General features: G+C 45.3%; 1 protein-coding gene across 1 annotated transcript in view; it reads left to right on the top strand.

Moving 5' to 3' along the window:
• Positions 1-9,376: 9,376 nt before the first annotated feature.
• STARD13 (StAR related lipid transfer domain containing 13) overlaps positions 9,377-15,328 on the top strand; it is a 468,661-nt gene continuing 462,709 nt past the window's right edge. Inside the window, exon 1 of the mRNA XM_036228476.1 lies at positions 9,377-9,468. The gene's annotated coding sequence lies outside the window, so the exon portion shown is untranslated. The remainder of the gene's footprint in view (positions 9,469-15,328) is intronic.

Below are 15,328 nucleotides of genomic sequence, written 5' to 3'. Positions count from 1 at the left end.
TAAAGAGCAATCAAAGTTCACAGCAAAATTGAGGGAAAAATACTAAGTTTTCCCATGTGCTCCCTGCCCCCACGTGAAAATCTTTTAAAACAGGCTAGAATCTCATCTTTTTACTTAAGTATCCCATCGTCTAGAAACAGAGACTAGATTAAATAATCAGTGTCAGCAGGGGCTTCAATGGTCCAGCGATTCTAGAACTTTCCTTCCATATTTACACGGCTTTCTTTCCTTACCAGTTTTGGACTGAAAATAGGGCAGGAGCTGGCTTGAAAGGGCCAGAAAGGCTGTTTTCCTGAGCAGTAAAGGCAGCTCCTCTCCAAGCACCAAGTTCCGGTCTTGCCCAGTCTGAACACCCAGACATGCACACTACCCTAGCAAACGGGACAGAGGGAGGCCGCTCCTACATGGGCAAGTCCCCAACATAAGGTCCTAAGTCACAGGTGTGAGAACGGGAGCCCTTGAGCTAAGTTACAAGGCACGGAAGAGAAAATAAAGCTTAGCAGAAGGAGTGACTTGCAGTTAGACACAGGAATATATATGGAGAGAAGTCACCTACGACTTTGTTATGGGCAAGGACACAATGTGGTCATGTGACCAGCACTCAGGGGGCAAGCCCACAGTACTTAGAGAGCTCTGAGTTTGGACCCCGTGGGCCTGTTGGCGTGGTTCTCTTCCAGAGCCCTGGATCCAGAAGCTGAATGTCTTGCAAATGCTCACTTTTGGTCATCAGAGGATCCTGGGAAATGTATCAGCACAGCTCCAAGTTCATGTTGCTCCTGATGGTGAATACATGATACCCTCATGTGTGAAGGTCATCCTTTTACAGAAATGAATCACATTGCACTGAACGTTAGGGTCTGAATAATGAAAATGAGTAAGAACAGAATTGAAATAAACAGGAATAAGAGTCTACACAGGCTCTGCCACTTGTTAGCTAGGTGGGTAAATTATTTAAACTCTCTGTGCTTCAGTTTCGCATTTATAAGACGGGGGCAGTAACAGCACTACCTCACGGAGATAGTATTAGGATTAAATGACTTAATAGTCATAAAGCACTGGAAAAATTTTCATTTTTCGAATTAATAAATACAATTCTGAATTATAGCCTAGGCACTTTTCCTGCTGCAGTTACATTTCAGACCAAGATGTCAGAAATCCATATTTTTATTATGTAGTAAATGTCAAGCACAATGAACTGAATAAGACAGAGACACATCTATGAGGAAGTTAGTCCCACCGGAAAATTAAAAACCAATAAGAAACCTCAAGCAGCAAAATCAGTACATTGATATATTTGAAGCTGATTACACCAGTGACAAATGAGTTTACATAAAACAAAATTTTCCTAGAGACTAAACTCTATTGAACATGTGGGGCATATAATGCTTAGAATAAACATTTTTGGCTGACTTGGCCGTAATGTTGAAAGTGAAAACTAGGATCAAATATTATAATACTGATTTCAGAAATTGCTGGGTGGGGCTGTGACCATCCCAACGGAAGAATCCATGGTACCCATGGATTTTGAATTTTCTTAATTCAAAACTGTGGAAAACAGCTTTTGGTTTTATAAACACATGTTCTTAATCATCACTCCCTGTAATTAAAAAAAAACAAAACAAAACAAGAGTTTCAAAGTCACCTTAGGGTAGACCATACCCTTTAAAGGCCTACAATGGGCTTTCATTGTTCTATGTATCCAGGAGCTGCCACTTCCCCATGTTGGAGCCCCTGGGTCTGGCCCGGTACACCTAACCTCAATTCATTAGACAATAAGAAAGAAATGCTGGCAACCTGCCTGTCGCTTCTGTGTCTCAGTGGGCAGCCACGTGAAGATGCACGGAAGAGCCACGTGGGAACTCACTGCAGCTTCCCGGGGTGAGCTGGGCTCACGGGGTGAGCTTGAGCCCAGAGAGGCGAATATAGAGAGAGAAAGGCGTCCAAATTCCCTGAGCTACTCTGCAGTCAAAGGGCAGCAGGGATCATTACGCTTCAGCAGCGTGAGAACCATGTACCACAGAAGTGGGACGCCGGTGAGGTGCCCCCTTCGGGCTTACAGCTGGTGGGGGCGGGGACACACTAATTCACAATGTCTCTCCATTTCCTCGGACCCCAGGCTGAGTTCAGCTGGCGTCGCTGTAGCGGTGTCATGAGAAGAGCTGCTTGAGGCTCCCAGACGCACCGTCTTACAGGGCTCTTCCATTCATTCTTGCCTTGCTCATTTGTTTCGAAGGGGAACGATGAGAAACCTGTCCTTCGATGTCGGGTAGAAAGGGATAAAGGAAGGGAAGGATGATAAAGGAAGACATAGAAGAGGAGGAGGCACTAAGGCAGACAATAGGAAGCCAGGAATTGTTGAGGTTTACTGAGTGCCCTCTCTGCCAGGCACTGTGCTGGACCCTCTACACAAAATCCGTGCAAAGACCTACGAGTAGATGTTATTATCTCGTCTTGGCGATGAGGAACTCGAGACCCAGAGAGGGGAAAAAGCTTGCCCACTCAAGGGTGAAATCTCATGTCTACCTAACTCTGCAACACCCCTTAACCATACTGCCCTGCCCCCAACACCAGGGTATGAAAACGCGGGCAAGCAGCCTCCACGGGGGCTGCCGAAGGCAACAGAACCACAGCAACGGCGCTCAGACCTGCTTTGGGCCTGCAGACAAAGCCTGCCTTCCCGGGATGGCCGCCGAGCTGCTCCGGGAGACAGGAAGGCCTGGCGCTTGCGGTTTGTGAAGCGAAGAACGCCTGGGAGAAAGGGTCGTCCCGGGGGCAGGGTCTGAGACCACTGCACTGCCAGGTTGTTGACCTCGAAGAGCATGTTTAAACCACCAGACTGTTCATATGTGTATTTTAAAATAAAGTAATGGGTAAGCCTGGCTTACTTGCATTTTAAAATCAATTTTCTGTTTTAAAGTCATATTCTACCCACATCTAACCTCTGGCAGCCCCAAACCCACAAATCTCACCCAAGGTCCTTACCTGGTAAACTCTCTTTGCCATGTGCCAGGTTGCAAGTTCCTCCCTCTCCACTCTGGTCAAAATGCCCTTTAGAATTTCACCCCATTTATATAACTCGGTATCAGTGTTTTGATTATTCTCTTTCTCAGATGAAGGAATTGAATTGCAAACACAATCCTTAACAATACACATGAAAAGAGAAAAGCATTCTTTTACTTCCATCCACAGGACCCAGTCTGGGCAACTAGCTCTGGAAAGAGTCTGAGTGTGACTAAGCAGAGGGCCACAGTGTGGCCACTGGTCACTGCGGCTCATCACATCTCGGGAGGGAGCCTTCCAGAGTCCCACTGCGGAGGGATTAAGGGGTGAGCACACTGGCTTTTCTGTGCCCACCACGTCTGGGGTTTTCACAGGGAAGATTACACTTTTCAGAAAAGTTAGGTCTCTCGCTTTTGCAAACATGAAGGCTCTCCCCGGAGAAAGGATAGTGAGGAGAGATGGAAACTGGACATGCCAGCAAAGCTTTCGGGTTTGAGCTACGGGTTAACAGTTACACTTAGTTCCACGCTCTTAGCGTCCAGTTAAACTCTTGGGTGGGGTACAGCCCTCCTCCCCGCCCCTGAAGACTGGGCCCCATGCCGGAAGCCTGGACAAGCTTCCGAATCCCTTTCCAAGGTTGTTCCGTCCTTGGACCCCGGCCGTACACCTTGTCCCCTCCTGGAACACCCCTGCTCCTCTGCTCAGCCCTTCGCTTTGCTGATTGGGTTTCCCGGGGCCCATACTTGTCGCTCTCGTCTTAATCCTCTATGCCACTCCTGAGAAAATGCACCGACAAGGCTTTGGGGTCCATGGCTCCCAGGCCCCGCCCCCAGGCTGGCTCCCTCTTCTCTGTAAGACAGCGCGGCCAAGAGCAGGAGCCACAGCCAGGCTGCCTGGGTTTGAAACCCGGTGCCCCAACTTGCAGGCCCTGTGAATGGTACAGGAGATGTAACCTCCCCACGGGCCTCCGTGTCCTCCTCGGTGGAATAGTGACACTAACAGAACTTTCTTCACTGGGTTATATTGAGAGTTTTATGAGCTAAATGAATGTAAAGCACTTAGAACACTACTGGGCAGAGCAGCTGCGCTGGGAAATGTCAGTGGGTATCGCTACTGCTCCTGCTACTACTTCTGCTACTGTCACCACCACCGCCACCGCCACCGCCACCACTACTACAGTTTGAGACATCTACCCGGATGTCCTTGAAACCAACGCCTGCTGAATACAGTTGTGCGCCAGGCCGTTCTACAGGTTGTGTCACCGCATCCTTACGACAGCTCTGCAATGCAGTGCTCTGGGTACCGAGCGCTTCATAATAAATCGCGGGGGTGGCTATCTTCCAATGCCTGGGCCCTCAGCTAGGGGTGACTTACACAGCTGGGGTTTGATTTCTACCAGAAGCTTCTTAATCCACGTCTGGTACCTGAGCTGGGATGACTTCAAAGCTGGGATCAGCTGGGACAGTTGACGGGAGCCGCTATGTAGAGCTCCTCGTGTGATGTGTGTTTCTCACGGCAGCTGGGTTCTGAGAGGTAGCGGTGTCCCACCAAGAAGCATCTGGAAAGCAAGGATGCAAGAAGCCAGACAGGAGCCTCGCGACTCACATGGCGTGGATTCTGCCACGCCAGCTGGCCGGGAAGGTCACAGGCCTGCTCGGGTACAGGACAGAGGCCCACCTATTGATGGAAGGAGTGTCAAAGAATTTGTGTTCTTTCTGAAAAAATTGCCACAGTCTAGTACTGTTACTACTACTTCCAAAATGAAGAAACAGAAGCTTAGAGAAATAAGTAAAACGACTTGAGAAAGATGATACAGTTAGGTGAGAGAGTCCACATTCGAACCCAGGATTTTATGGGTTTATTTTTATTTATCCTTTTGGCACTTCATATAACTCGAGTATGAGAACCGATGTTTCTGTTCAAGTCGGGAAAACTGTCAGCTGTTTTTCCCTTTAAATATGATTTAAACTGCCAATTCTTCTATTCTCTTTTCAAAAATTCACAAATTCTCTCTTTGACTGGATGCGGGTCCAAGTTTTCCAAGACTTTTTTGATCGTTTCAAGAACGTCTGATTGATGCTTTTTTAGATGCATCCGCTTGTGTTTCACTTCTGCCCCTTTCTGTTTTATAATTTCTTGGTTCTTTAAAATGAATTTTATTATTTTACCTCTTTCAGGATTCTAAAGGCGACTAGGGGACATGTCAACATCGCATTTGCTGGGGAGCTCGTGTTGAAGTGCATCCCCTGATTTCTGTCCTTCTTGTACTCCCCAAACAATAGACTTAGCCGCTTAAAGATGGGAGCCAGACATGTTTATTTATGTCTTTAACTGGTAATACTGACGGACTTCCCATTCACCTCCCTTACCCTATTTCGGCTACCCCTGTGCCCAGTACTCACACTCTACCCCAAGACTGAGAAAGATCATTTAAAAAAATAAACCAAAGAGTACTGCGAAGACCCCTGATGGCAGTGCAGGGGGCTTCTGAACCCCTTCTTCCTATGGACGCGGTGAATGTACAGCTATTCAAGGAGCAATTCCCTCCGAGAGAAATCTGAAAACTACGTGAGCGACTCCTGCATAGCAGACGAATGAGAAAATATCGACATTGAAACGGGCGGGAAAGGATGAGATAAACACCGTAAACCTCACGCCGGCAGAGCACAAATCAGCCGGGAGAGAACCCCCAGCTCTCAACTTCTCGAAGAGTAAAGGGTTTGGAGCACACATCCAATGCCCCAAATTTTAAGGCTTCCACTGAGAGATGGGGACCCAAAACCCCTAGCTCTCAAAGCCAATGGGGATATCATTCACAAGCATCAACTCAGTAGGAAAAAAAAAACAAACTAAAAACCGAATAATCAAATTTAAAAAATGGGCAAAGAACCTGCAGAGACTTTTTCCAAAGACGTACAAATGGCAAATAAGTACACGAAAAGGTGCTACTGTCACTAGTCATCAGGGAAATGCAAATCAAAACCACAGCGAGATACCGCCTCATACCTGTTAGGTGTCTAGTAACAAAAAGACAAGAGATAAGGTATCTGCCCCCACGTAACCGCAGCTTAGGTGATACCACACTGAGCAGCAGGGGAATAACCCAGTTCCCAGACAAGTCATGGAACCATGGAGATAATAAAGTAGGTGTTTTAAGCTACTCTTTTTTGGGGTAGTTTGCTATGCAGCCATGAATAACAAAAACAGTCACCTACATTGCTTTTCCTTCGTTCCTTTATTTCTTTGTCTTCATCAGTTTCTCACATAGTCATATAATCTCGTGATCAAAATAAATTTAATTCAGCTGAAATTTTATTTTTTATTGTTAAATTTTATTTTTAAATTTATAGTGGAGACTCTAGTTAGTTCCAAAGCTATGTGGAAAATAATCATTTCTATTCACTATGCCCCTTGGTCCCCTGAACCACGGCGGCAGTATACACTGCTGCTACCACTGGTCACCATGTAACTGCTCGGAGCTACGTGAATGAATTCTCTTCACTCCCTCTGTTACATTTGTGAGAACAGCATGAGATTTGAAGGTGGCCAGTTTCAGTTAACTCTCAGCTGTACACTCGTCACTGACCAAAACGCCTCCATAGACTGTCACAGGAAATATAAATAAGAACGCTTAGAAAGCTTAGATTATGGCATGCGTGGCAAATATTGTAATATATACTGGAACATTACATTGAACAAATGCAAACTAAAAGTCCACAGTAGCATGAAATTGAAAAATATTAACTGCACCTTTGAGAAAACATAATCCTCTTAGAAAAACATATACCTAAACCTAATTTTCTTCCAAAGAGTCACCTTATCACTTTAATTTCATTGCTATAATGCATGTGTTACTTCTCCCAGTTATTAACTTTCTATTCACTAGTTCATTCAACCAATATTTACTAAGTTCCTTACATGTGCCAAATATGGACTATGCTAGGTTCTAGAAACAAAGAAATATGAGAGCAATATGAGAAACAAAGGGAGAGATCCCTATTTCAACCAATTTATAATTTACAGTTTAATGAGGTAGATAAGTAGACAAAAAAAAAATTCTATTTAAGTGCTATACTAAGATAGAGCAAAATAAAGGATACTCCACAAGAAAGGCGGCCCGAGGGGTAAGGGAGATTTCCTGGAATGAAAGGATTAAGATTGGGGCTGGGTCTAAAAGGCGGGAGGCCTCGCCTCAGCATCCGCATCCGGCTCTCGCCAGGATCACCAGGCCGGCACGTTGGCAGGAGTCCGGCCTGGTCCTGGCTGAACCGACACTCTTCTCCCTCAACAAGCTGAGTCCCCACTTGCAAAGTGGGGTTCTGCACCCAGTCAGAGCTCACGCAGCAGCTTGGGAAAGGCCCGCCTGGGTCAGGCCGCTCACGCCAGGAGGACTCAGAGCTCCGAAGTTTAGTTTTGCGCATTGAGGCAGAAGAGAATTAATGATTCAGTCACCTTGGCTTTGCGTCCCTCCCCGCCCCACTCCACCCCATCTCTCTTCTATTCCACAAGTCAGGAAACCTTTTCTCCCCCTCACTTCCTGGGTTTACCTACTTCTTGTGACTTTCGCCCTAGCCTCGTTGCAACTTCGGCATTTACTTTTGATATTTCGGCCCTGGGATAAGACCTGTAGCACCGCATTGGCTGGTCTTTATGGGGCCGGAGCAACGTTTCCTTTTCTCCCGTGTGGGACCCACTGCCTGTTCCCACTTACCAGATTCTTAGAATTCTTGTGACCCCACAAGTTCCACACTAGGGCTTTCCAAGGAGGATCGGCCACCCCAGGTCCCCAATGATGAGGTCACCACTGTGACACAGGGTGGATCCCCAGTTACCACGAAAGTTGTAGGCAGCCTCTTCTTTAAGTCCCATCTTGACTGCTAAGCACCCTGAAGGACAGTTCCTGTTACAGACAAAACTCGCTGGCTTCTTTATTTTCTAGCAGAATAAGACTCAAGACCATCTAGTCTGTAAGTCAAAAACTCATAAATCACAGACTTCAGTTTGTAGGGCAGATCTGAACTGCCTGATAGATTTTGTTTGCCGTTCATGGTATTTTTAAACATTTTAATAAATTGCTCACATAAAAAAAAAATTGAGAGATTTCACATAAAAGTCTTAATTGCTAGCTATTTTTTTAAATGAGACGATTTGGCATAATTCAGCCCACATTCCAGCTGGGACGGGTCAGTGTGGGAGAGGTGCCGGCCTCGGAAACTCGAGTCCTCATTTCCCCGACCCAGGGAACTGCTCCGAGCCTCTGCAGGTATCCGCTCCTCGGTTCCGAATCGGTCCAACCCCTCACTTTAAGGAAGGTCGGAGGGAAAGGAACAGCTGAGACCTCCAGAGACCTCAGGATTTTTCTGGGCTTGGAACTGGTTGTACAGCCAGAACCGGAACCTGAACGTGGGTCTCTCTGCCCCGCCTGCTACTCCGAGGTGTTGAGTTTTCCCCTGGCCCACCCACGACTACCTGCCTCAGGCTCCCGGCCTCGCGAAGACTGCAGACGGACCCCGCGTCAGGCCCTAAGCCAAGAGGAATCATGGCTCAAGTCTGAACATCTGGATTTTGAAGAGGTTTGGTTATTTTGACTTCTTTTTTGTTTTTTTTTTTCATCCAATGCCTCTCTCCTTTTTATGGCATGTTGTAGCAGGTGAATATGAAAGTAACAGGCAAACGCTTTTCTGGTCACTGCGCTTCTACGTCCCATGAGAGGACGTGTGCTTCCTCTTTACAATGGCTCCTCGTTAGCTCGATGAGGACGGTCCATTTGAAATATTACATCAGTGTCACAGACGGATTTTACAACACAGATGCGATTTTCATTTTACCTTTGGGCTTGGCGGGACTGAGTTAGCTGAGGTATTATCGTACGCTTATAATTCCGAAATTCATTCCGGAAAAACACCCTGCTGGTTCTTATGGAGCCACCTTTCTAAGAGCTGAGATGGAGTTTCCCCTACAGGGAGCAGTGCCAGCCAGGGGCAGTGGCGCAACTCCAAAACGCAGGCTTCCCTTCTCATCTCAAAATATTCGTGCGTTGTTATTAGCCTCACTTACTCTCCAGGAAGCTGTCATTAACAGAAAACAGTGCCTCTGTGTTTTATAATGAACCAAGGCCCATCCTAAGCAAAGCATGCAAACCTCAGGTTGGCCGGAGCCTTTGTATAACCCTCTGCTCCCCCAGAGATGCCTGGAACCTGACGATGATGCGCCCGTGCGCCTCACACCAAGGCCGGTTTGGCACCTCCGTCACAGAGAGCATGTGCAGACTGTGACAGGCTTCCAGGGAAGCCACTTCCCACATGTGCTCCTCTGGTTCTCTCATTGGTTTTCTGGGCAAGGAGGCTGGTTCCTCCCATGAGCTGGGTGCTGTGACAGATGAGACTTCTATGCGAGAAAGTAACTCCTGCACCTTTGATGCCCTAACTGCTTTAAACTCAAAGACCTCTTGGGACCTGAAACTGTAAGGTAAGCAGCTCTCAGCCACAATTCTTGAACTTTGTAACTATGAATGTAATTTGAGGACGTTCCTTGAAACTCTTTGTTGTTTAATGTGAAACTTTAGCACACTGCCTGTCTTGCTGACTTAAAGAATAATAGCCCTCTGTCAAACATGCACACACAGCTCTGATTCAAAAAGAGACAGAGAGAGAGAAAAAAACTGCTTAAAACATAAAAATCCTTTCATAATGAAATACTCATGTGGATTCATTGCACTTTTAAACTTGTGTGGAAGTGTGCAGGACAGGCTGGCTTTTCTCTCTGCTCTCAATCAGTAGAATGAGTATTTTTTTTTTGAATGGGATCAAATGATCTTTGCCACTTGAAAACGGGTCTGTGTGTGGGGCAAAGCCCAGAGAGAGAAAACCCAAGTGGAACTGCGACCAAATGCCACTTCGGGTCTGTGGGACTTTATCTACAGTGTCACTTGGGGCTTGCTTGGACGTGGCAGGGGATTAATGAAGCACTCCCGCTCCAACGGTTTGGCACTGCACTGCAGGACGCAGAGGAGCCCCTGGGCTCAGGTGTTGCTGTGTGCGGGCCAGGTGTCTGTGACTGTGGCAGATGAAATTGGGAAGCTAGAAGTCATTAAGAGCCAGAGGTTCGTCAGACATAAACTGATACAGAACAGGCTTACCAGTATATAAGGCAGTTACTTGTCTAATGTTGTTAATGAAATCCAATCTTGCCACAGAAATTTACAGGAGCTTTTAATGTTTTGGTTCAAGTCTGTCCAGACTCCAAGGGTGGAATGCCTGATGCTTTTAGCTATCTAAATGATCTGTTTCTAAGAGCGCATCACTGTAAAATAGTTCTCTGTTGCAGGGAAAATAAGATGTTGACTTTTCTTTCTGTGCTCGGCGGACCGTGAAGGAGAAGACCTGGGCTATAATCACGCTACTTCTTTTCTCTGAAAGCTGGCCGGATGTTTCTATTCTCTTACGTTGTGTTTGTCAGTCCCCTAGGGACCGTGTTGATTGTGGGTACCTCAAACTTCTCCCCAGCTCTGCAAACCCTGTTTTGTGTCCTTTACACCCACAACACCAACGTGTCCCCACACAAAGCAATCAGACTCCGGCCGATTATTGTCTTTCTCACCCTGGATGGTGGTCTGTAGTCAGAGACCAGCCCCCCGTACATATTCCTGTGATACGGGGCTTCCCTCCTGTTTATGGCTTGAGAAGGTGAACCCTCAGGAGCTGAGAGCGCCCCACCTAAAGTCTGAAGGGCTGGCCATGTTGGGGCCTGGCCCGGACGCCAGCTCCCCTCCCCGAAGCTTCCTCTCTTCCAGGACAAGGCTGCTTCACCTGCCCCAGCCGATGCTTGAACCATTACCGGTTAGCCGCGCACACTTTAGGCAAGGCGAAGGATCAGAATGGCGAAGCTACCCTTCGTCCTGGAGGGAAGAATTCCCCGCCAGGCACACAACGAGGAACGTGGGGTCTCAGAGGCTACCTGAGGGTTGTCCTCCTCTTGCTGTTCTGTTCCCTGCTAGTCTCGTTACACATATTTAAAACAGCTCAAGCAAAAACGTGAAGAAAGGTCCTACGGGAGTGAGGCTCAGCTGTTTATTTTGTGTAGCCGGGACAGGGTTCTTGGCTCGGAGGGTGAGCAGTGGGCTTTGGGTGGCATTCCAGCATGCCACTACCTGGTGGAAGGGTTATTTTTAACTTGACAACGTTTTACGCATGCGCCATCCAAACACCCTGCATGTGAGAATAAATATGTAGGCAATGCGTTAGGGTCATTAACCAGACACACTGGAGCTGCTCTTAGTAATTCTTTTTCTATTCTAAGAAAATTAAAAGAAAAAAAAAAGGAGGTGGAAAGGGGGTAGAAAAAAGGAGAAATATATTGCCTAATTGTTCAGGAAAAATTGCTTAATTGTGGACCAGAAAAAAAAAAATCAAGATTTTTCTGTTTATCAGAAATGAGATTCACTCAGATTCTTACATTTGTCACTTTTGACAGTCTTGGGTCTTTGCCTCACAGTTGCACTCAGATGCTGATTTCTTTGCACAGTTATGCTTGGGAGCGGTTCCCAAAAGGTAGGCAAAGGTCTCTGAATTATAAGTGTTAGAATAAGAATCCTCTGTCATTTTAACAACCAAACCTTGATGAAATCACCACTATTACAGAACTCACATTTAAGGAATGTCTCATTTGTCTCCAGAGCTAACAGCTCTCTTTATTTTTGTTACCTTTCCTTGCCATTTTTATTAAATGAATGAAAGCCTGAAAGAATAGCTAAAATTAACTTCTATGACTTCACATTTCATTTGAAGCATGATCCTTCGACCATTCTACAAGTTTTCACTGAGATTACATGGGCATGCAAGTTTATGTGAACACACACTGAGAGGTGTACTTAGACTGTTTCATGTCAAACAAATCCTAGGAAGGTGAGGGCTATGGTATTAAAAATAAAAAATCTGGACTGGACACTTTTACAGACAAGATGGTAAATAATTTAAATATGCTATCTTATATAGAGTGGTATAGTAGGCAATATCGTTGGAAAGTATAATGTATCACAATGGTGCCTATCAGCAGCACTTAGAGGGCTCAGGCAGGGTGGGGTGGCCATTTACAGGAGCTTTTGGTGACTCCTACAAACCTCCCTTCTCAGACAGCCTTAACTATAGACCAGGAGGTAAGGGCAGGAATAAGCCACAATCATGGCCCCCAGAACCACACTGATTTTCTAAATCATAGTAATAACAGCAAGGCGGGTCAAGAGAAAAATGACACTGGGAAGTCTACAGGGCGGGAGAATATTAAACGTATGTCGGATTCTTGGACTGATTCTGTGGAGATGCCGGAGGGCGGAGAAGTTGAGCAATTTCCTTGAGAACTTGGTCAGTGCAAAATACTTGGAATCGGTACTTGGAAGGCATCCTAGCCAAGTCCGTCGGCATGTATTTTCAAGGAGGAGCTTATTCCCCAATGGTGTCTTTAGATGGCTTCAAAAGGAACTAATACATACTGCTAAATTTTCTTAAACTGGCAAGATTCTAAACCGAACATGAAAGGAGTGCAGAACATCCGAAAGAGATGCCAGTGGGCCCCTGGAACCCAGCATGCCCTCTCTAAAAAGAAAACCGTCGGGACAGGCATTTTTTAAAACTTGAGGTATAATTAGCCAAGTCGATGGAAAGCATGTAATTCAGCCAAAAGTAATTCGGTCAAAGGCAAGTTGGTCAAGTTGAAAATGAATATCTTCTACCATTAAATATTTAGGTATGAGTGAAAAGACATAAGATACCTTTACAGTGCTATAAATATGTATAAAGGTAATTTTACAGTTTTCAGAACTTTTATTATCATTATATATATTGACTTTATCTTCAATTACTCTATATTGTGAAAAGTGTGAAAAGTTAATAAATTGATTAGACAACAAGCTAAGGATCCTAAAAGGAACTAATTACTTGAAACTATTGGGTGGTTGAACAATTGACTACAATTATTATTTATATATTAGTTTGGGCTTTTTAAGCAACACATGCCAATTTGGGGAAAATTATAACTATAAACCAGAAAAAAATTAAACATCATCTTATTCGAATAGTGCCAACTAATGATTGAACATTAATGTATGATAGCCTTCCATATGCTTTTCCTATAACTATATATGATATTTTATCTACCATGTGGTATTTGGAACCTAGCATATTTTTAAAAACAATCCATTGGTTATTACACATTTGCATTCTTCTGATTAACTGATTAATAGTTAGACTGTTTTAATTATTCTACATTGTAAACAGTGTTTGATAGGAATAACTGGCTGAAAAATGAATTAGAAATTTTAAAAATCAAGCTATTGAGAAATATAAAATTTATGGATAAAATATTTAAGGTGCAAAATGGGTCACAACATTGTCCAGCAGTACAAAAATAAAGAAATGACCATATTTGAAAAGACACTGGCTGGCATTATTCCCTTGTAACTAGATCATTATTTGACAAAATTGTATTCTTGACCAAATTGCTTTTTGTCAAATTGCTTACAACAAAAGCAACAGATGAAGTGCACATGAACTTCAGTGGGGCATTGTGCAATTCTTTCATGATGTCGGAGACGAGATTAAGAAATAAAAGCTGAACTATTGCAATTAGGCAGATTAATGACTAGCTGCATAAATACACTGAGAGAGTGCTTCTTAGCAACCTGGGAGGGTGTAGCCTGGGGGCTTATAACAAAGCTCTGTTCTTGGTCCTCTCCTAATATTTTATCAGTGTCCTGGATAAGTGTATGTTCATCAGATTTCTGGACATAAAGCCAAAAAGAATAAGGTTATTTACTTTGGTTCATATGTGTAAATCCACAAGTATTTATTAGAATAACTTGCACTTGTGAAATAAGACTTTAGGATTTTGGTTGGTAGTAATTTCCATATGGTAGAGAAAAAGAAGGCGATGTGATCTTGTGTGACACTGTTAGGAGGGTCAGGGAGGGGTACATGCTATGTGCCAATCCATGTGCTGGCTACAGCACAAGCCTGTTGTCACGGTCCTATCTCCTGTGTGATCCTCACTGTTTGCCATCCTTGAACTACCCTTGAGACCTGTAGCCCAAACTACTAACCAGTCCAGATAACGACTTCAACACCTCTGACTCCAAAAGGTCTTTTTATTACAATGTTACTAAGGTATTTTTGGGTGAATACAGAGAGGGAGGTAGTCGTTAGCCCAGTAGGCAGGAGACATCTGCAAGTCTTTACAAGATTAGGAATATACCAATTAGATCTTGTAACAAAGTATAGTTGGACAGTCAGGGCCCCACGGGGACAAAGTCTTGTGAGAAAATACTCTTCACATCATGACGCTTAATGGTCATCAAGATTCCAGATGGAGTGGAGGATGCTGTGGAAATCTAGAAGGACCATCTGAGCTCCATGGGGTGGTGTGCAACACACCAGCTAAACCCAGGCAAGAGAGGCTTGAGGAAGCATGAGTACACTAAAACGATTTATAGACGCGGAAAAGTGAGTACGAGATGGTGGCAATACAGGAAGACATGGAACTCATCCTCTCCCATGAGCAAACTCAAATATACACACGTAGAAAGAGCTATTACTCCACTGAGACACCTGAGGGCTGTATACACAGCTTCTGAACAGCAAGTAAGAGAAAGACTGCGTAGAGAAGGCTGGAAACTGCAGGAGCCCTCTGGGAGCTGCGAGAACTCTCTGGATTTGGACTGGAGAAGCCAGTGACCGCCAGAGTTTACACCCCCCGCCACTTAGCAGATAAAGCTCTACTCTAGTGCTTTGGCCTACCCACAAGAACCTCCACAGCACATTCCAAGTTACATGGCCCAGAGCCTTCTTCCTCCAAGCAAACAGAGCAAATAGGAACAACAGGGCATCACCACACACACCTGGCCTCCTGGCCAGGCGCTGCTCCAGCCAGGCAAGCCAGTGCCCCAGGTGCTAGAAGCACTTGCCCTACTCCTGCTTGCTTCACAAAACTACCTGGTACCTAAAGCCTACACAGAAATCACTTCATAAAACCAATTTCTGTACAATGAAGAGAAACTATATAGAGAAGGCTGGGAGCCACGAGAGCTCCCTGGGGACTGAGAATTCTCCAGTGAAAGGGGACGGTGAGCACCACTGTTTACATCTCCTCCACCTGCTAAGGGGGGGTTGGAGCTCTGTCCAAGTGTTCTGGCCTGTCTGCAAGGTCAATGCAGCACCTTTCCAACTCATAGCCTGAGACCATTTAGGCCCCCAACAAAGTGAGCAAGCAGGATCAAGGGGGTATCATACATGCACCCGGCCTTCCCACCTGGGGTCACTCTGGCTCGGCAGGCCAGTGT

Source organism: Rousettus aegyptiacus, unplaced genomic scaffold (assembly GCF_014176215.1).
Source record: "Rousettus aegyptiacus isolate mRouAeg1 unplaced genomic scaffold, mRouAeg1.p scaffold_m13_p_11, whole genome shotgun sequence".
NCBI lineage: Eukaryota > Metazoa > Chordata > Mammalia > Chiroptera > Pteropodidae > Rousettus > Rousettus aegyptiacus.
Note: the sequence above shows the minus strand (reverse complement) of the source record. Positions and strands in the feature narration are given on the sequence as shown.